The sequence below is a fragment of the Pangasianodon hypophthalmus genome, chromosome 21 (assembly GCF_027358585.1).
Source record: "Pangasianodon hypophthalmus isolate fPanHyp1 chromosome 21, fPanHyp1.pri, whole genome shotgun sequence".
In the NCBI taxonomy this organism is placed as follows: Eukaryota; Metazoa; Chordata; class Actinopteri; order Siluriformes; family Pangasiidae; genus Pangasianodon; species Pangasianodon hypophthalmus.
This window is the reverse complement of record NC_069730.1, coordinates 5,888,066-5,911,192: the sequence shown is the minus strand read 5'-3', so window position 1 is coordinate 5,911,192 and position 23,127 is coordinate 5,888,066. Positions and strand designations below refer to the sequence as shown.

The 23,127-nt window shown below is 40.0% G+C and overlaps 1 protein-coding gene across 2 annotated transcripts in view; it reads left to right on the top strand.

Annotated features, from left to right (window-relative positions):
- rsrc1 (arginine/serine-rich coiled-coil 1) overlaps positions 1 to 23,127 on the top strand; it is a 133,009-nt gene that overhangs the window by 27,877 nt on the left and 82,005 nt on the right. The window lies entirely within an intron of this gene.

Below are 23,127 nucleotides of genomic sequence, written 5' to 3'. Positions count from 1 at the left end.
CTTTGTAACATTTAGGGACCGCACTTGGTTTCTTGCTGATAAATTGTTTTTTTTTTACATTAATTTCGAGAGAGAAAAAAAAAAGAGACTGATGATGGAATGACAGTTCATAGCTGCTATCAAGTAGGAATTAACTTGTTTCGTGGACCGTCCACAATGTGAACAGATTAAAAACAAAAAAAGTATGGCTTTCATTGTTAAATAAATCAAGTATAATACTTGGCAATTGGAATAAGAGGAGTACTACTCTTTGAGACATGCTGTTATTGGAAAATAATCAACTTCTGGGTTGATAACATAAACTCCATTTTGTGTTGCCAGGGTTGCTGTTTTTAACTCCAATTTAGGCTTGTTTTTAAACAAATCAGAAATGCGTGTGCACCACGGTGAACATGTTTCTAATGCAGTGACGCAGAAAAACAAATACTTGGTAAAACACACATTTTTCCTGCACCTGAACCTTTTAAATTAGTTTCGGGTGTTTAGCGATATTTCAAAGATTCAGAATTTTTGCTGAGACCTGGCAACCCTAAACACCAGAGAGCTAACATTAAATAGCCATGTCTGATTTTGTCGCATTCTAATGCACAGCTTTTGTTTCGTTAAACTCCTCTAAGAACCGGAAGGGATCACACAAACAGTGTCATTATTAAGTTTCATCTGTTGTACTTTTATGTATTTTTAAATTCCTATAACAGCACGCCCGGTCATGTTTTACTCCTTAACTTATGAATACTCTCAAATGAACAGGACTCCATAGTCATCATTTCAATTCAAATCTAAAAGACGAAATCATTGTCCAGTTAATTACAGGCTGCACTGCGTATACAGATGATAGCTCGTATTTTATGTTGTTTTGTTTTTTTTCCCCTTCTCAACCACAAAAGTGCATCTGCACATGTTGCTGCTTGAACACCTGCGAACTTGGTTGCTCAAATACTCACACATGATCAGCTTCAGTATGAGCTTCCTTCACCCATGAGCATGTAAACCAATTAGAATTCTTTATGATTTTAATGTTGATTACTTTTAATCTTTTTTAGGAATGCCAGATTCTCTGAATATACACAAATATGCAGGTTGGAATATGCATCTCCTGCCTTTTTAACTAGCTGGGAAATATGGATTTGTTCCATAACAAGCTAAACTTTTTATCATTAATTGGTTAGCAGGCTGTGTGACAAAGTTTTCTGATGCTGTAATCTTGGATGCAAAATATCCCAAGCTGTGGAGATTTGTTTTTGACTTTTCACATGATGTTACTAGCACTGTGTGTGTGTGTGTGTGTGTGTGTGTGTGTGTGTGTGGGTGTGTGTGTGTGTGTGTGTGTGTGTGTGTGTGTGGGTGTGTGGGTTGGGTGTGTGTGTGTGTGGCGGTGGATCAAAGCTTGCTCTGACCTGCTCCAGGTGTGCCCTCACAGCTGTCACTCCCCTACAACATGCCACATTAAGCCGTTCAGGTACGCTTAGGAACACACACACTTACTTTAAAACTGTGCTTCAGTGCTTTCTACCTTTTATTCTCTTTCAAAGCATTCTGACTTGTGAGATGCCATTTTTGTCAACCTGCAGCCGCAACAATCGTTTCTTTTTTTATTTTTTTTTTTCTTTCAGCCAGGTTGCAGGATAACGGATGAATATATGAGGAACGCTCTCTCTCTCTCTCTCTCGGTGTGTGTGTGTGTATGTGTATGTGTGTGAGAGGATCAAAGGAGGTGGCAGGCTTAGCAGGGGGCCTGACACAGCCTCGTGTGGTGTTGTTTTCATTAAACATTTATCACACCTCTAGGATGACAGCAGGCATCTCTGAGCCCCGCACGACGTGTTTTCATGCAAAATTTATCGAAAAAGACGAGATGTTGTAAAGCGATCTTGTTGCCTTTCACCACTGACAAAGGGTAAACGTAAACGGATGGCTGTGTGTGTGTGTGTGTGTGTGTGTGTGTGTGTGTGTGTGTGTGTGTGTGTGGGCATATGTAGGTAATGAAGAGACTTAAACAGGTTAAGTGTCACTCTGTATATGTAATTGGTGTGAGTCTTGGCGTGATTTCCCGCCTTCAGTTGACTACACTTGTATGTTCAAAGGTGTGTTTTAAACTCCGTAGATTACAAAAAACATACATGACATGTAATTTCTTTCCTCACCTTAACAGCAGTGCCAGTCTTGTCAGGTAAGGATGTTTATCCCACTTCTCCACTGACTGTGTGTGCAATTCAGCTAGAGTTCATGGTGCCTAGTTCCATGTTTCTAAACACTGCTTAATAATCTCACAAGTTTTCTGTTACAGACCAGACAAATTATCCCAGTGCTCCATCATGTTCATCAAACAAGCCACACTCTAATTTTTGGTACATTTCTATGCAGATTTGTCTCCTACAGTCATCATCTAGAAACAGAAATGAAGCTTATAAACTTGTAAAGCTACCAATAGTACGTTTTCCTCCGGTCAATTTCCCTGAGTTTCAATCTCAGCTCAGAAAAACATGGATGCCCAGAGCACGCTCGTATTTTTATGGCTAGTCTCTGAATTTGATAAACATATAGTATAGATCTGCTTGAATTATTTCTGTATGCTAAGCAATGAGAAATGACATATAAGATAGGTCAACTGTTTTGTTCATCTTTACTCATTAAATGATCTGTCATAATGGTCTTATCACATTAGTAAAATTCAGGTGAAATCAACAGAATTCCGTTTTAAATCTAAACGTACAAAGCTGTTAAAAATCTTTTCACAACACAAAAGCTGCCTATTAAGTAAAATCAAGTTATCAAGGATGAAGATAATGCAAAGGGAAATATGTTCACTGTTGAGGGTGCGCCGCCATTTAGTTGTGACTTCAGGTGTGTTTAGATGTGCCCGAGTTCCCGACTGGTTTTTCCATCGGACTTCTGGCTTTTCCGAGTTTTGAGTACTGTAGATTGAAGCATTAGACCTGGCTTTTAGGTTTCATTCGTCTTATTTCAGAAGCAAATAGTGGAGTTCAAATTACGGCATTTTTCAACCTTCGTGTGTTCGAGCTATAAAGTGGATAAAAAAACATGGACGCCTCCATTGTCGTCTTTTGTTAGTGACAATCTGTCCAGCTAATGTAGCCCTGAGCAACCTCCTCAAAACAGCGAATTGTATAGTCAGTGTTTAACAAGCGAATATACACCGATCAGCCATAACGTTATGACCACCTGCCTAATATTGTGTTGGTCCCCGTTTTGCTGCCAAAACAGCCCTGACGCGTCGAAGCATGGACTCCACTAGATCCCTGAAGGTGTGCTGTGGTATCTGGTACAAAGACGTTAACAGCAGATCCTGTAAGTCCTGTAAGTTGCGAGGTGGGGCCTCCATGGATCGGACTTGATGGCCAGCACACCCCACAGATGTTCGACTGGATTGAGATCTGGGGAATTTGGAGGCCGAGTCAACACCTTGAACTCTTTGTCATGTTCCTCGAACCATTCCTGAACAATTTTTACAGTGTGGCAGGGCACGTTATCCTGCTGAAAGAGGTCACTTCCATTAGGGAATACCGTTGCCATGAGGCAACATGGGCACCCATGTTGATTTGACGTCGGCTTGGAGTTGAGGAGAGACAGAGTTCCTGACTTTCTGATTTGGAATTCTGAAGAATTTTTTTTGTTGTTGTTTTTCCAAGTCAGAGTTCAGAATTTTTTTTCAAACTATTTAAGAAATGTGGCACTACAGTTTTTGTCAAATGATATTCTTTTTTTTTTAAACCTGTAAGTTATATTCATGAACCAACTGTCTTTTTTCTGATTGAATAAGACTTGTTGAGATGGTCTGGTTTGAAAAGCGCTCAGATTTCCCTTCCAGATAAAGAAGGGAAGTTGTGTCTTGCAGTTTCTTTTGGTCTTTGCAACGTACACAAGTGTATACACGCACTGATTTCAGAGTCCCTTCAGGAATAGGGTGGACGGTTGAAATCCAAAGGACAGGTCCCAGCGCTGCAGAGTGACTGAGTGAAGGAGAGATTCTCTCTGACAGACTGTTGCTCTTCATCTTTCTCATGCCATGTGCTCTGTGGACACACTTCTCTCCTGTTTTCTCCTCTGAGCTTGGACCAGTGTTTAATATGTGATTTATTTTTTTTTTTTTTCCCCCAGCCATCAGCAGGCGTAAGCAAAGGATTGTGGGTAGGCAGATTCAGGAAAGGTGAAAGGTCTGTGCTGCAGTGAGCCTCATTGGAAGCAGACATGGATTTGTCCTGAAGCGGTGGTGCGTGTGCATGTTGGTCTCATCAGTTCAGCTCCTGTCTGCTCATTAGCAGCGCTCCTAAACAGCAAAGTGCAGCAGGAAGGAAGGTGCCTGTGAGAATATGTGTGTGTAAGAGTGTGTGATGGATTTAGGATACTCCTGCCATTTTGCAAAAAACAGGACTTTAAGCTATATATTGGTTAAAAAAGACAGACAGACTTTGCAAAGTGGTTGGAGTGAAATCAATGACGCTTGTATGTTTTTTGTTGTGGCCATTTGAGTAATTTTGCAGTCAAGCACAATTTGAATGTATTATAGGTAGACAAGCGACAGCGCTAAACACATTTAAACAGAAAGTCCTCTGGGTTGTGTGCGTGTGTGGGGTTTTTTTTTTTTTTTTTTGGGTTTCTGCTAGTAACCATGTGCTTCTGTGTGGTTTGGAAATCTCCTCTCATGTGACTTTTGGTAACTCATAACCATAAACTTTACCCTCTAACAAAACATCTCAGAAAGGGCAAAATATACAGATTTACAGCTTAAATTTCAAATACATTAAACTTTGACTTTCTACAGAAATGTTTATTCATGGAATTTAATTTCATTTTATTTCAGTGAAACAGGTTTTTCTTTTTTTTTTTCCTCTCAGTACAGGGGGAAAATGTGTTTTGTGCTATAGATATGTGTATTTTTCTGTGTGTGTTTTGTGTCTTGTGGTACAGATGCAGCAGATAGAGATTAGATTAACAAACGCTGGAGTATTTCTTTAGTATGTTTGTATTCTTGATTGGTCAGAAGGTGTCGATTCATTTTCTGGAGCAGCAGCTCGGACAGTAGTTCCGGCTGCAAGGCAAATCCCAGGTTTATATTAATGTGCTTCCTCTAACATGTTTGTAGTAACAGAAATTTCAGAGGGACCTGAAGGTGGAAACTTCATCATCTGAAGGTATCTAGGCTTAATCATTTAATAAATCTAATAAGATCAAAGGAGCAATGTGTAATTGTTGATATGGAGGTTGATGAAGGTTTAGTCAGTGAGTTTTCCACCACAGGACAGAGGATGTTGGGCTTTCTGGTTTCTCAGGTACATGACATGCTGCGTTTTTGACTTGTTAACTTTAAGAGGAGGAGAAAGAGAGTGAGGTCGTTTGTAACTGCTGTAACAGAGGTGATAACACGAGCTAACTTGTTTCACAGACATTCCACTATAAACAGATAACACCTCATTGATTGTTTTCCTATAACAGAATGCCCCCTTTGTGTTTTATGGCTTACACAAACGTAAAAGTACTCTCTATAGTGTAGTTTGTAAGCTCTGTTCTTCTCCTCTTGGCTTCATATCTGTGGCAGAGGTGTGAAAGGCATCAGATTACTGTGTGAGTCCTTTTGATAAATAGTGTTTGGGTGCCTGACATGGCCATGTCTCTATAAGCCTGGCCCCCTTTCTTTGTGTGTGTGTGTGTGTGTGTGTGGTGTGTGTGTGTGTGTGTGTGTTTTTATGGTTCAAGTCTGGCCAGTGCTAATCGCAGAAGAGACACTCTGAGTGTTTGATAGAGAGCTGTGACAATCCATTTACCGTGGTGTGTAATCTGTTTACCCATTAGGACTAGTTATATCAGCGCACACACACACACACACACACACACACAAACGTATGTCTGAGGCACTATCAGCAGCCCTGGACACTCTGCATCACTGACTTTATTAGTATGTTTAGCATTTTTTGATTATGTGAACAATGCTTATTCTGCAGTCCCGAATACAGTATTATCAGTTTCCGAACCTGACCCCACACACACACACACACACTCTTATAGATACAGCCAGGGTCTGGAGCATGATGACAGAGCTGCGGCAAAGCCAAGTAAAATCTGCCCCAATCCAATTAGATCTGGGCTGGGTTGAACCATACCGCTTAGCTTTGCAGGTACACCCCTCCCCTTCCTCCCGGAAACACATAATCAACATCCACCATACACACAACCCACTTTATGACTGTTTCATTAGTCTACATGTGGAGGTAGAGCTGTGGCCGATGGTAATTTCTCAGGCCTGGCTGCTTTATGGTGGAAGGAGAGAGGGGAAAAGGGAAGAAGAGAGTGATTTGGGGGCGGAAAATGATCTGGAGGAGCCGCTTATGAGATCCTAACATGACAGGCCTCTGTCTGGATTTAAGAGCATTATGGAAATGTGCTTGTCCACAAATACTCACTCACACGGTGTGGCGTTTGTCATTTTATGACTGCTTTTTACTGTTTAAAGATTGACTGAATTCATTAAAAATGGAGGAATTGTTTCATTAGTCCCTCCTTTCAGCAGTGACACTTGTTTTTCTCCTCTACGGCCATTAAAAGCCTCTTGTGGTGATTTGTAGCAATTTGTAGAGAGTAGAAGAGCAACTAAGATTTTGCCTGGCTAATTTATGAACAAAACCAGAAGCTAATGTTTTTCTTTTGGTGTCAGGAGGCAACACATTATCTGGCAGTGTGAGAGGGAAAAATTCCCTGATTTTTTATTTTTTTTTTCATTGATCAGTCATCTGTTTTTCCATAAAGCCTTTAAATGTCTGTTGTCTGTTTTCATTACACTGACTAACTGTTGTGTTCACGCGAGCAAGTTGCTGGTGTTGCTTGTAGTCTGTCTCTTACGGCCGTGATGTAGTGTACACTACTGTTGTCCCTTCTGGGCGTGTTCCGTCATCCAGCAATGAAAAAGTGTAGTAGCTGAAATATAGAGCGTACAGCACACAATTTACTACAGTACGTGATTTACTTCTGTTAAAATGCATTGAAAGTGCTAATGGATTCATATTAGTTTTGTTGCAGACTAGCAGCTCAAGCTAAGAGCACTAGCTACGTACACTCAGCAGGGGCACCAGAGAATTTGTACACTGACTAGTGCGTTAGTTAAATACAAATTCAATTATGCACTAATCAGTGTGTATAATAACCAGTCTAAAGGCCAGGGGTGACCTGTTTCCTCATTATTTCATGATAAATTAAAGCAGTGTTGATGCAAGTGAAGGAGGGCCATCATTAGGCTGAAAAAACAAAACAGACCTATCAGAGAGATTGCAGAAACTTTAGAAGTGGCCAAATCAACAATTTGATACATTCCTAAAAAAAGAAGGAATGCACTGGTGAGCTCAGTGACACCAAAAGGCCTGGAGGACTGCGCAAGACAGCTAAACTGGATGAATGCAGAATTCTTTCCTTATTGAAGAAAAACCCCTTCACAACATCTAGCCAAGTCGGGAACACTCTGGAGGAGGTAGGCGTATCATTGTCAAAGTCTACAATCAAAGATGCCTTCATGAATGTGAATACAGGCGGTTTGCCTCAAGATGCAAACCACGGGTAACATTCAAGAACAGAAAGGCCAGATTAGACTTTGCTTATTAAAAAAAAAAAAAAAAAAAAAAAGCCTGACCAGTTCTGATGCAAGATTAACTTGTACCAGAATGATGGGAAGAGAAGAGTATGGAAAAGGAAAGGAAGGGCTCATGATCCAAAGCATACCACATCATCTGTCAAACATGTGGAGGCAGTGTTATGGCATGGACATGCATGGCTGCCAATGGACCTGGGTCACTGGTGTTTATTGATGTGACTGCTGATAGAAGTAGCAGGATGAATTCTGAAGTGTATAGATCTATACTTCCTGCTCAGATTCAGTCAAATGCAGCAAAAATGATAGGACGGCGCTACACAATACAGATGGACAATGACTCAAAACGTACTGCGAAAGCAACCCAAGAGCTGCTTAAGGCAAAGAAATTAAATGTTCTTAAACATCCAATGACCTCAACCCAGTTGAGCATATTTTTCACTTACTTGAAGAAAAAACTGAAGGCAGAAAGAGCCACAAACACGCAGTAACTGAAGGCGGCTGCAGTAAAGGCCTGGCAAAGTATCTCAAGGGAAGAAACTCAGTGTGAGATGTCCATGAGTTCCAGACTTCAGGCAGTCATTGACTACAAAGGATTCGCATCCAAGTATTAAAAATAATCCTAATATTTATGATTGTTAGTTTGTTTAATTACGTTTGAGCCTGTGAAAATGGTAAAAAAAAATACATAAAAAATTCCTAAACGGTTAACGCAATGTTTTTGTTAAGCCGAAAGTCTACACTTCAAACACGTTCCATCGTGGTGGTGTACAGAGGCAAAATTACAAACACTGTCACTGTCCAAATACTTATGGACCTGACCGTATATTGGTTGTTTGATTTACATGTTACATGTCAGGTTTCATATTAGCAGATTAACAGCACAAGCTAACCAACACTCTCCAGAGACAACAACCCTCTGTAGTACTTTCTTCCAAGCTTTATTTTTCTTCATAATGTCTCTATGCATGTTTAATGAGAGGTCATATATATGTATATGTATGTATGACACGCCTCACAACCCCCTGGAGTCTTATTCCTTACTTTTTAGATAATCTTTTGCGGGTGGATGGAGATGAATCTACCTGTGACAGTGTCATGCATTTTTATCAGTAAAAACCAGCAATACGCGACGTTTGGAATTATCTAAAGTGTTAAACAGTGTGATACATTTAAGATATTTGTCCCGATTTGGCAAAATCTTGTGTAGTGAACCCCATTTCCTGTTTAGAACTAATTTGTGAAGGACCACTACTGAAATAAAATCCTTCCTCATGGCCCATTTAATTATGCAGTTTGTCACTCAGTAGTAAGCAAACAAACCTACGGACTGTTTTGTTCATATTTTCATGTCGGTTTTTCATCGCCGTTCGAATTTTCTCCTCATCAGTCTTCATCTGTCTGCCGTTGTCACTCTGAGTTGTGTAAGATGAAAGGGCTGAAGCAGTGCCCGTGTATTCTGTGCATGCTATTATTTTGGGGTTTCTAATCAGCTCTCGCTCTAAAAAAAAAAAAAAAAAAAAAAAAAGCATGCAGCGCTGTGATCCTTTCTGCTTGTGGTTGGACAGTATATACTTTCTGCATACATAGACAGATTGTCGACATCAGATACAACAATAGCGGCTTTGAAATAGTAAAGCTTGAGCAGTGCTACATTCACAACTCGAGGAAGTGTTCATGCCAGGTTTACTATTTTGCTAGAAATAAATCTATGACTTGCACAGCTGTTGCATTTATTTTTTTTTTTAAACTAAATTTAGGAAAATCAACAAATGTTCACGTTTGTGTGGTCTTTTGTAGCACGCCGTCCAGGATAATTACCTTGTTATAGGGATGTAATTAGTGCTGAGCTGATGAAATTAGGAACAACGACTGTGTGGTATCAACACACATGAGTTATAACCCCAGTGAGGCGACGTGCCAGAGGATGCGCCGACATTTGTGTCAAATCAACAGGCAGACCTGCCACGGCTTGTTACAATGCTGAAAAGCCATTAAATATTACACAGAGGTATATTATGTTATTAGAACAGGATTGCAGTTGAATAGAGATGACTGATCGCCTAGCTGTGTACATGAGCATGGAGCACTTTCACAGAGTTTCCTTCAACATGGCTTTTCTGCAAAGAGAAATCGAATGTAAATTTTCGTTAAGTGACGAGAAGATGAAGAGAAGATGTATTGATAAAGAATAGTGCTAAAGCGTAATGGATTTTTGACGCAAACGAAGACAGTGTGTTTCTTCGTGTCCAAAACTGCATACTACAGAACTGCCAATCTTTTAGGCTTACATTTTGAGTAAGAGTGCGCTGCTACCAGTTATCACTCAAAAATACGCAAAAACAAAAAAAGCAGATGAACAAAACGATGTGTGAGTGCAGAATGATTGACAGTTTGAACTCTCTGATATTAATTGACATCCTGCAAAGCCCCGCCCACTTTCCCTCATTACTATCTCATCCCCTCACGATTTTCCTACTTGAAAGATATGCCCTCACTTCCTGTTGTAAAATAGATTAAATATGCCTGGTTATCGTAATATATATGTGTACTACAGTTTCTACCTTATGCTAGTGATTTGTGAAAGGTCTTATCGAAAATGTATTGAGGTTTTATTTTATGCTGAATTTGTGCTTCAGTTCGTTTCATTACAACATACATGACTGTCAGAAAAAGATTACAGTTCTCTGGGCTTTTTTGGGATGAAAAGCTACTCAAGGCTGCGTCCCAACCCACATACTGTTACATATGCAAGTACACTAACTGGCATCATTACTATGTAGAACTACTGTGTAGTGTGTAGTATGAGGTCACAGGCCAAATACTTAGCACTCTGTTGATGGAACTATCTGCTGCCGTTATTGCCGACATTTTAAAATTCTCACATCTGGTTGTTTCCAGTGTGTGTACTTTTATTAGCCAATCTGTGTTCTATGTATTTTGTGTACAATTTAGTTTGTGTTCCTTGACCTAACATTGTGTTCTTTTAGCTAACTAGCTAACGTTAGACCTCTTTAGCTTGCTTTTCGCAAAGAGTGGACTTCTTTCTATGGTTGGTTCATGATGCCTTATGATGTATGACGTCACCAAGTGTCGTAGCTGACAGGAGTGGAACACGGTGGTCGTCTGCTGTTGCAGCACATCTTCCTCAAAGTTCAAGGTGTTTTGCATTTTGAGATGCTTTTCTGCTCACCATGGTTATAAAGAGCGGTTATTCGAGTTACTGTAGCTTTTCTGTCAGCTCAAACCAGTCTGGTTATTCTTCCCTGACCTCTCTCATTAACGAGGCTTTTCTGTCCACAGAATGTTTGCTGGATGATGGACTGCTGGATGTTTTTCCACACCATTTTGTCTAAACTTTAGAGACTGTTGTATGTGAAAATTACAGGACATAAGCAGTTTCTGAAACACTCAACCCAGCCTGTCTGGCACTAACAGCCATGTTGCTAAGTCACAGGGATCACATTTTTTCCTCATTCTGATGTTTGGTGTGAACATTACCTGAAGCGCTTGACCTGTAGCTGATTTTCTGCATTGTGCTGCTGAAAGATGGAAAATCCTTAATGTGCCTGCTAAACACTTTGCTAACCGCACTATTCAAAGTGATTATAACACAAGCCATGGTGTTTCAACATACTGTTTGTAGTTAAATGCTTTTCAGACTTCAGTTTTAATTGCGTAGTTTTACCTCCCTTCTGAGAATATAACAGTAGTGGATGAAGACACTGACTTGTAAAAATGTCTAATGAAGTGTTTTTTCTCAAATGATCATCTTTTGCTTTATTTGTTGGACTGTATTTGTTTGAATTTTCACAGAGTTTGCTTTTCTTGAAACACACAAGTGCACTCTCTCGGAGCAAGCCCCAGGACAAGAAAGCACACAGCACCACACAACGCTCGAGGCCATATTGGATTAATTTTCTCCTTTCTTCCTCCTCGGCTTGAGAGAAAGAGGGACTTTCTGCCACTTAGCATGGCGGTTAGAGGGAGAAAGGAGAGCACCGGCTGGCTTAGATATGAATAAGAATCACAGATTGGACGATCGCTGCACAGAGGGGGCTTTGTGAACACTTATCCCGTCTGTACAGTGGCGGCTGAGAGCCCGGATAATCACCCTAATCTAGTTAAGGTTAAACAGGGCCATGACTACACACACACACACACACACACACACACACACACCACACACACACACACATACACACACACCTCTGTACAGAAGCAACTCAGAATCAAAATGGCAACAAGAAGGCTGTCATATTGATTATTCAAATACCCAACAGTCCAGCTCTCTCTCACTGGCCAGCGATGTGGACAAAATTCAAAGGGCTCAACACACATGAGGAGCGAAACACAGATGATTCAGATCTGGACAAATATATAGAGATAAATTTGGGATTCTTTAGCTTTTTTCCCCATTTGCAACCAGGTTGATATAGCAGCTTTTTACTGGCAACTCTTTTCTGACTCCTCGTTCTCTTGATCTCTTGTTCTTGTTTGTTGATGTTTGGTGGTCATGTCTTCTCATATATGTGTATACTTCTTTCTCTACCTCACCTCTATTCTCCAGTCTTTTATTATTATTTTTTTTTGACTATTTCTTCCCTGGTGGTGCTCTGCCAGGCCTTTACTGCAGCTGTCTTCAGTTCCTGCTGGTTCTTGGGGAGTTTTGCCTTCAGTCTTGCCTTCAGGAAGTGAAAACCATGCTCAATTGGATTCAGGTCAGGTGATTGACTTGGCCAGTGCAGAACATTCCACCTTTTTGCCTTAAGAAAGTCTTGGGCTGCTTTCAAATTATGCTTCAGGTCATTGTCCATCTGGTCTGTGAAGCATTTGGCTGAATCTGAGCAGATAATATAGCTCTATACACTTCAGAATTCATCCTGCTGCTTTAGTCAGCAGTCACATCATCAATAAATAAAAGGAAACCAGTTCCACTGGTAGCCGTACATGTGCTCGCCATAAGATGAGGTGGTACATTTCGGGTCATGAGCAGTTCCTTCCCTTCTTCAAACTCATATCTAATCATTCTGATACAAGTTAATATTTGTCTCATCTGTCCATAGGATGTTGTACCAGAACTGTACAGGTTTTGTAAGTGTTTTTTGGCAAACTCTAATCTGGTGTTCCTAGTTTTGAGGCTTAACAATGGTTTACGTCTTGTGGTAAACAGTCTGTATTTACTCTGGTGACGTCTTCTCTTGATTTTTGTCTTTGTCACAGATATGCCTACTTCCTGGAGAGTGTTCTCGGTCTGGCCAACTGTACTGAAGGAACAGTTCTTTGTCAGTGACAGTGGCCATGACAGGTCTTTAGACTTCATATTGAAAGTTGACAGCAACAGATTCCAAATGCAAATGCCAAAAAAAAAAAACACAGCTTTTATCTGTTTACTTGTACGTGAAATAATAAGGGAATAATACATACCTGGCCATGGAACAGCTGAGCAGCCAATTGTCCAATTACTTTTGGTCCCTTAAAATTGGGGAGGCGACCTATAAAAAGTGCTGTAATTCCTACACCATTCACCTGATTTGGATGTAAATAACCTCAAAATAAAGATGAAATTCATTATTTAATTTCAGTTCCTCTGATCTGATTCGATTTCAGGTTAATTAGATGCTAGTGGCTAGTTTTTGCAGGTAGCTTTTTCCTCTTTTTCCTGAAGGGGAAAAAAAGAGTGATGATGACCTGTTATAAGGCTCAAAGACCTTTATAAAATAAAAGTAAAAAAATAAAATAAATAAAAATATATTAGATTAAGATTAACTCATTTTTTAAAAAAAAATTTATTACGATAAATTCAAATGATTTATGCCTTTGAAAATGAATTTTTTTTAAAATTGTTATAGTTATTTGCACACAAAAAGGTTTTCTTTTCACCGATATAAACTAGGTTTTATGTTTTTTCTGATACAAGATTTCAGTTCTTATAACTCTTTATATTTAGGTCCCTCCTGACAAGTCCCAAATAGCTTCCTATTCACTATATATGCTCACTACTTGGGGCATAGCAATAGCATTGTTGCTCTCTAAATTCCCGTTAGAACACTCTGACTCCAGTAAGGGATTGATGGAAAACCACTTACTGTAATATCACTTTTACATATTTTATTAAGTTTTATATTTAATTATAAAATTAGTGCAAAATTATGTGACAAACTATGCCATAAATGACAAATGTTAAAAGTTTTGTTTGAATTCTAAAGGTAGAAAATCGTATCTAAAACATTTTGAATGTTAAAACCGAATTAGTATTTGAATAGTAAATCCATTCGGCTGTATTGGGGTAGATTATTTTTGCGTTAAGGCATGTAAGCTGTATTTTGATTACAATCTTTTGTGTAGTATGATCCACGTGTGTGCGTTTGATTAGTGTGTGTGCCGTGTGGACGTTTGTGTTTGCTTTTTAATTACGACTGGTTCAGATTTCTCAGGAGCGGAAACGAGGATCGCGATAAAGAGGAGAGGAGACTGTGAAGTGTGCCATTTTTTTTTCTTCTGGGGCCTCCCAGAAGGGCCCCAGGGCCAGGCAGGGACATGGAGAGAAGAATGGACACAGCTGTACACTCTCCCCCCTCTCTCTCTCTCTCTCTCTCTCTCTCTCTCTCTTTTCCCCTGGTTTTTACACAATGGCATTCTCCTTACCCTACACTCTATTATGTAACGGTTTGAGCATGTCGGGAGGTGGAGAGACTACACTGTAAACAAATGCTCATGTTTCAGCTTTCAGGTGTGTGCATGTGTGTGTGTGTGTATACACTCTTTATTCACGCCTCGACCCTGCGGAGAGGTGCACAGCACAATGCAGGGTTAGAGACTGAAACTGATTACCTTGTTAACTACTGGCTCAGAATGGAGCCCGTGTGCCAGGGCCCCGATTTGCAAATGAATCAGTGCTTTCTTTGGCCCTCGCCCTTACCCTCCTCTCTCGCCTCTTTTTTTTAAATTCCGTGCCAAGATCATCTTTTTAAACTCCGCCATGACAGCTGCCACGCTCACCACCATTGTCCCACCACACTCTGGCCCACAACTGTGTCGGCAGCCAAAAGTTCTCTGTGTGCGATTATCCCCTCCCGTAGCACAGCCTTATTCTTTGTGTACAAGTGTTTCAATTTGTGGAGTTTCCTTCTGGAAAAAAATCCCCCACAATATAGAAGATCCACATTGTCTCTTACTCAATAATGGAAAGGGTTTTTTTTTTATTCCTCAAAGTTCTAATCGGGCGAAGATGAAAAGACATGAGGCCATTGAGGAAACCGGAGGGAAATAGATTTTTCACTCGTTTTTTTATTCTCTTGTCCCCCTGTGCAGCCATTTGTCCGCCCCTCCCCCCCCCACACCCCCTTTTAAATAGGAGTCAATTTTCTTTAAATTGTGTCCCCTAAATTAAATTTCTCCCTGCCATGGAGACTAATAGTGTGTCTCTCTCTTGCTCTATCCTCAGAGGCTCCAGTAAAAGTGCAATTTGCAGCTCAGGCTTCCCGGAGAGATGAGCAAATCCCAATTAATCCCTTAAATGACAAGATGTTTCATACACTCCGTGTGATTAAACAAATGATAAGAATTTCGTTAGAACAAGTTCAGTTAAGCGAGCCACATATTCGGCTTGTGTAAACGAACTTGCAGTTTATATAGTTCTTCACTGGTTAATGTGAATGTGTTTGTGTATACACACACGCACACACAATTTAGTATAGTGTGTGTGGGACTTTTCTAATGAACTAAGTAGATTCTATTTCCCAAAATATAAACAAATTAGTCATTTAAACCACCATGACCCTAATCATAATAAAGCGTTTACTGAAGATTAATGAAGGAATGTGTTAAGCACATCGTACAGCAGCAAGTATTTGCTTTAGATCAATCAACATATAGACATATTCACTTGTTAAATCTGTAACTTTGACTATACAGAGTGCTGTTTTGAGCAGAAAAATATACATCACTCATTACAGTTAGCAGGCTTTATTGTTGATAAAAGATGAATATGGAGACATCCATGTTTTTTCCCCACACTGTATTTTGAAAATGACTTAATTCCATGTTCTGTCATTCGAATGCAGCATAAACACCGGTTTCTGTGACTTTTTTTCTTGGGTCTCATGGTTTCCATGCTATCTCAGTCACAATCCACAACTCCGTTATAACTCAAAATGGCCCTTTGACATATTACTGAGCTGTCTGCTATGATTATTTGAGCCGATAGTGTTTAACTGTAGTTGATTTGGATATAGCACTGTTGTAGTTTTGATTCTGATCAATTTTTTTATAACAGCATCCCTGATAGTAGTTCTGAGATGCATATACATTAAAATTGAAAAAGAAAACCACAGTGGGTAGTTAAGATTGATATTTGCATACATTTCAGTTTGAAATGCTATCAATTAATTTGTCTAAAACTATGTACGTTTAATGGGTTCTGTCAGGTACTCTTCACTTTGCTTCAATAGTTTAAGTGTGTCTCAGAAAAATACACCTTTACACCTGTTTATTTTCAGCAGTAAGTTCCTTTGACAGAAAGCACAGGAGTTGTAAAAGCAGTCCTTTCTTGTCTAATCTTGATCCTGTCCTCAAAACCATGGAGGCGTCCCCTAAATCTGCTAACCATCTGAAAACAGAAGGCCAAGTCCAGACTTGGACGCAGAGGGGAGGTGTCTCAGCCATCAATTCCACATCATATCTTTTTCTTCCTTCTCTCTGCCCCTTTTTATTGACTATACTCAAATGTCTTATAGCCTGCAAAGCCTTTTGCTAGGTTTTTATAAACGTTTTTCTTGGTTGGAGTGGGATTATGCTAAAAAAGTCCAGTCTGTTCATTGTAACGGGTTTTAAAAAAAAAAAAAAAAAAAAAAAAGGGGCGTGTGGATCTGACTAAGAACATACTGACCCAGACAGAAGCATTATCAACCTGCTATTGTACTCTAACGGGACAGCAGCAGCCTTACCGTTGCTCTGTTTTTTTAAGATGTGTGAGTAGCTTGACAGAGTAGTCAAAAGAGACAGCACTGCCATCCACCCAGGATTACACTTTCACTTTCAATTCAGCAGCACGCTGAAGCGCACGATACAGAGATGACAGTCTGCTACGTCATCCGTCCTACCCATTTTTTGTCATTCTCCTCACCACCCATGTCGCTTTCCATTTATCCTCATTCTCTTCATCAGTGGAAGGGTGGGAGTTGGGAAAAGAAGGCACAGTCAACCTAGCTATTGCATTACATATTTTACCTTACCCTAATCTGCAATGACGACTTGCCACTTGCTGGTGTAAGTGTAGGATTGTAATCACTGGTTTATGCAGGAATACATTAAGTTGCCTGACCATGAATGCCAGGACTGTAGATATTTTAGAAACGCTTTACATTAAGGTTCCCTTAACTATATAATTTACTGTGTTAACATTAACAAATGATACGCTTCAGTATTTATAAAGCTGAAGTATTTATGTAATGATAAGAAAGTAACGGTAAGTAAGGAAGGAGCTCTGGTCTGCAGGTCTCTAACTAAAGAGAATGATGCAGCAGAGCTTTAGTACACTCTACTCAAACAGATCAGCTTCCACAGCTTCAACTTTCATGATAGTACCACCAACACACACGTCATCTTCTACGTGCCGTACAGTGTAAAAGTCCATATTTATTCATTTTAACAAAACCACATGCAAAGTCAGCTTTACTGTGAATGTTAGACCTGTGCAGAAATCTAAGAATAATATAAAAGAGACTTCAATCAGTATGAAAAATAGTGTTGTGAAATGGTTTGTTATTTTGGTATATACTATATTACTGAGGGAAGCTAGTATTATGAAAGTGAGGTGCCAGAAAAAGTCTGTAGAAATCACATGACTGCATGCATAACTTGTCTAAAGCAACTGAAATATGAATTAAATAAAACAGTTATGGATTGCTGGATCAGTCACTGCGATGTAGCTGAGTGAAACACACTGTGGTGTAGCCATGGTGTGTGTCTGAGTACCCCTTATTTTTTGATGAATAAATGAAACAATTTCCTTAAAAATCAATCAGAGCTGTTAAATTTAGACCCATGTGAGCAATTTAAAAGTGATTGGCTCTTTCCTGTGCTGACAGCTTGATTTTTCCATGGTAGAGTTGATGGTGCATAGAATTTCCCTAACACATAGTGAAAATTGTCATTTGACTTTGACTCGATTACAGTCCTCTGTGCTTTGTGTGTTGTGTCACTGCTCCTTTTGCTCTTTTGTTTGACATAATGATTACTTTAGCTAATTAGTACCATGTCTACACCTAACTCTAAATTTAACCTCTGCAACCAGAAGGAAATGTTTAAGTTTTTTCAAATAAAAAGTGTAAAGACACATTTTTCCCCTCCAGATTTTTCTCCCAAATTCGTTCTGCCAGTTCCCACCCACCAGCCAGCTCTCCCCAACATACAACAGCTACCAACCGGGGAGAGCGAAGGCTGACATGTGCTTCCTGTGAGACTCATGAAGCCTGCCACCTGCATTTTTCATGTTGCTGCTGATGCTATATCACAGGGAAGTGTAAAACACTCTGAGGAAAGAGCTGTCTGCCCTCTTCCACATACATGAGCTCACAGGGGCCAATGATTGGCTAGTATCACTGTGATTGACAAGGGACAGAGAGTATGTCATCCGTCCCACCCAGAGATCATGGCCAATTTTGCTCACTTGGCTCCCGCGAATCTTCGGGATTCAAACTTCAGGAAAACTTCTGTGTTCCGTGTTCAAAACACAGTATTTTTTGTAAGGACTGAGTGATTGTGATTGATTTGGTCCTCATTAAGTGCTAAATAATTGTATATACACACACACTCACACTCTTATAATAATAATGTCCAAGGCTGAGTTACTGTTTGAAAGGCCAGCTTGCTCATTCTCTGAGCAATGAAAGGGTTAATACTCAGGCACACCAAAGCTCTAATGCATTGCTGATGAGCTCTGTGCTAATGGGCCTCTTTCTCTCTCTCCCTCTCTCTCTCTCTCTCTCTCTCTCTCTCTCTCTTTCTCTGGTGGAAATTAAATGACTGCCTTTGCATGTGTACTTCTCCTTCCATCTTAAGATATTCATCTTTGCCATGTCAAGTAGGGGGATCATGAGAGAAGAGCAGAATGATGGAGAGAGAGGAGTAAAACAAACACTATTATTTGAAACTTGACCACATTAATTAATTGCATGCTACCTACAGTGAAAAATGGAGAGAGAGAGAGAGAGAGAGAGAGAGAGAGAGAGAGAGAGAGGAGGGAAGCATTCCAAAGCGCTCATGAAGTAGACCGTCCAGACGGCATGACCAGCAATACGCACACACGCACACACGCAGAGCCGAGGCTTTAGTCCGTCTGTCAGTCTGTGCCTCCTCCACTTGACAGATTAGCCAGACATTTCCAATTTGCCCGTATTGACTAGCGAGCAAAAGCCTGGCATGCATTGAGCTCTGTTAACACTTTGACTTGTTTGTCCTCTTTTACTTAATTAAGTAAGGATAAATAATGACCTCCTTACGGGAACCAGCAGACAAGGAACATTTTTTACCCCTTCACCCTCTTGACTCCTCTTGTTTTCTAGATGGCATTTTAACTATGAAATGTGCTCTCCCTGCATAATTGCTGTTAAATCTGTTAAATCCAACATGAAGTTTTGCATTTTTAAAAGTTTAAGGACATTTTTTAATTGCAGATAAATTGAGCCTTCCATAAAATGTGAAAGTGCATTCAGCGTTAGCCAACATTTTATTTCTGGTATATGTGTGCTGGTGTGGGAAAATCCTTCTGATGTTGATGTGGTTGAATTTTGGAAAACAGACAAAACTGACAGTAATATACTTTAAGAAATCATAAATATACCAAAACAGTGTAGATTTACCAAAACAAACCAACCATAACAGCATGGGATTGTTTTTTATTTAGACTACTTTTTAACCTTTGTCCTCCTGAAGATGTCTAGCTAAGTGAGTGTCAGGCTTAGAACAAAGCTGTTGGATAACTATGTGGCGTAGCAAAACCGACATAAACCTAACCAATTCACTTTGTAATTACATATCGTCTGCAGCGCTCCTGTACCGTCACATCAAAACAGAGAAGAGCACTTATACACTCGCAGCGAAAGAGGGAACTTAAGCACGACGTGAGGTCATAGTGATCCGGATTTATGGCGGCCTCAGTCCAAGGTTACGACTCTCCGTTCATCTGGTGCTGCCCATTAAAGCAATATGCATTTGCTCATGACAACTCTCCCCCCACCCCGATCTCGCTGTACCTCTGGTCTCCTGCTGCTCGCTGGCCTTGTGTTACACCAACATTACTATCTGCTCTGCCTCAACTACAAATTGCCCGAACGGCCCCTGACACTTTTTCAATATCGTTACATTAAACCAAGTGGAGCTTGATTGATAACCTAATATTGGCCTAATGCAAGACATCAATCACGGCAAGTATATTAATTATTTAATATCGCAGTCTAATTCAGAAATCGATGCGGCCACGTCGACGGCGCAGAAGAGAGGAGGGAGAGCGAGGGACAGAGAGAGTAGGTCTAGAAGATCAGTGCTCCCTGCGGACCTGCGGGAAACGCAATGATGGTTGAAAAGGGGAGGGAAAAATGAGAGCAGGAGAAAAATGAAAAGCTGAAGATGTACTCTCTCCGTGTGGCGGTTCGATACAAATCCGTATTCATTTGCCAATAATCTCTTTCTCTTTTTCTGCTTAGCCACGGCCTGATCTGGTTTGAAGGGCCTAATTGAATTAGGGCTGCTTTCGGCACAGAGGTGGGCCTACGGGGTGAAACAGGGAGGGAGGGGCAAGCAAGGCAAGCGTGGAACAGAGAGGAAAGAATAAAAGAGAGGTGTGGACATAAAGTGGCACAAATGAACGAATGGCAAAGGAATGCTAGCAGTAGGTGAAGGAATGACATAAGATGAAAGGATGCACTCAGGCCAAGTACAGGAAGATAATGTGAGTGCAGAAAAGGTCTTACTCTTCACAGTACTCAAGGAGTCTTTTCACCCTCCAACATGTCCGCCTGAATAAGAACGCTGGTTCCTTTGGTAATGGTATTACCAAATATTTAATATAATGTATTTTAATATAATAAAATACAAAATACAAAATAATATAATGTATTTTGAATTTAAAAAAAAGGTCAGCAGTGAGGTAACCGCTGATCACACTGTGACTAACCGTGTGACCAGATTGGTTTAAGCTGATAGGAAGGCTACAGGAACTCAAATAACCACTCTTTACAACTGTGGTGAGCAGAAAAGCATCTCAGAATGCACAGTATGTCAGTTGGATGGTCTGATGGTCTACAACAACAGAAGACCACATCAGGTTCCACTGCTGTCAGCCAAGAACAGGAATCTGAGGCCACATACTCGCCCAAACTGGACAAATGAAGATAGGAATAAGACCAGGCGATGTTTGTTTTTCTTTTTTATATTCTTCTGATCTGTTTGTGGCTGTAGGCTGCATTCCCATCAGACACTCTAACTTGGGCACATTCATACACTGACGTTTTATTTATGACATAATAATGAAGGTTGTAACTTCTATGTAAGGAATAAAACCCAACAGGGCTTTCCATTACCTCTCTCTCTCTCTCTCTCTCTCTCTCTCTCTCTCAGCATAACCAAAACTGCAAACTCCTGTGTCTTGACAAATTTCCCATGGCGGAAAAACTTACAACAGCTGTTTTCCTGCTGCAGGTGTGCTCAGGCTACACTTTCTCTGTTGGTTTGTGTAACTTTCTCTCATTCCACACTTTTTCAATTGTTGCTCAGTGTCAAAGCCAGTGTGAGCAACTGCCAATTCTGATTTTCATAAAGTTCTAAAAACTAGAGGATATTTTGTTTAAATTAGGACATCCTGGTCATTCAGTGGCTGATTCCATAGTTCCTCATCCCCTTTTTCTTTTTCTTGCCCTTTGTTTTATTTCCAAGGCCTCTTCTCTGAATAGAACTGCTCCCCTTTACAAGCACAGTGATTAGGAAGCTATTTAATAGCCAGAGGTCTGTTGTAGGAGAGAGGGAGAGAAGGAGAGATTGATTTGGATTTCCCCTGCATACTCTTGTGGAAGGAGAGAGAGAGAGAGAGAGAGAGATGGAGGGGCAGGGTTTCACTCTGGCTTTTGTGGCCTTGATTACTGAATGTAATTTTAGAGATGGTGTAGATTTTCATTGTGATGCTGCGGGCTACATCAGAAGCTTTATTCTGTCAATAAGCCCCTCTCTCTCATCTCTATTTTCTACACCATGCACATGCACACACTGTTGCCAGTATTGGGACTGTGTGTGTGTGTGTGTGTGTGTGTACACGTGTGTATGTGTGTTTGTGGTTTCTCTTGATCTTTGAGCTTCTTCTGCTGCAATTTTGAAATGTGCCAAAACTGCATCTATTATTTACTGCCAATTTGCTCTTTAAATCCAAATGCTTTCCTCCTCCTCCTCCTCCTCCTCTCCTGCACTGATTATCTTAATTCATGCATGATTAATAATAAGCAGAATCATACGGTTTGGTATAAGCTCACAATGTCATGAAAATAACCTGTTTGGTTTTGCCTGATTAATAAGCACTAGCATGTCCAGGCTATTTGGCAGGTCTTGTGTTCTGAGCGCTACAATACAGTGTAATTATGAATATGTTGTTATGTAATACTCTTATACAGTCTCATAATTATTTCATATTATATTAATACAATTCTGTTCAAGGAGCAGGTAGCACTGGTTAAAATTGAAGTTAGCATCCAGAAGGTTGTGAGTTCAAACTACTATACTTTCTTTCTTTCAGGAAGCTATGTAACTCTCAACAGCTCCTAATTTATCTCCTTTGGAAATAAAACACAATGGGGCACACTGTCATAGGAAAATAATCAACGACGGAGTGGTGTGATGCAGCCCAATGCAAAGCAGACTCACTGTTACCACCTAAAAGTTCATTGTTTTCCAATACCAGCATGTTCCTTATTTTCTACAGCAGTGATTTGCCAGTGATTACAATTTTTTATTTAGTTAAGAATATCATGATTTTTTTATCCATTTACAGTTACATTTAATGTTGTGGAACATCCACAAAACACAATACACATCACTTACGTTAGAACAGTCATTCCCTTACCAGCATCTTGTTTTTGTTTCCCTCTCTCAAAGTTATTCGATGAAAATGCAGCTTGTTGTGAAAGGACATCTACCTTAACCTCAGACTCATGCAGTGAGTTGACACTGGAGACTCCTTCCATAATTGTTTAATCATTTAATGTTTAATTGTTTATGTGGCGCGTCCGCCATACAAGTCCCCGTGTAAGCTCTTACTATAGAAATGATGTTATGAGCGCTTTGATATAAACCTGTGATTTGCCTAACTACTATGCTGTTGTAGAAAATGAACCTTCAGAACCTTCTGACCAATCAGCATCGAGAATTCAGCAGCGATGTGGGATAAATAAAGTTAGCATTGGATACTGAAATTATTTTGTGTATAATGAATATTTTGGCTATGACAAATAATTTCTTAGTCTTTGAGCTGTCATTCATTTTATTAC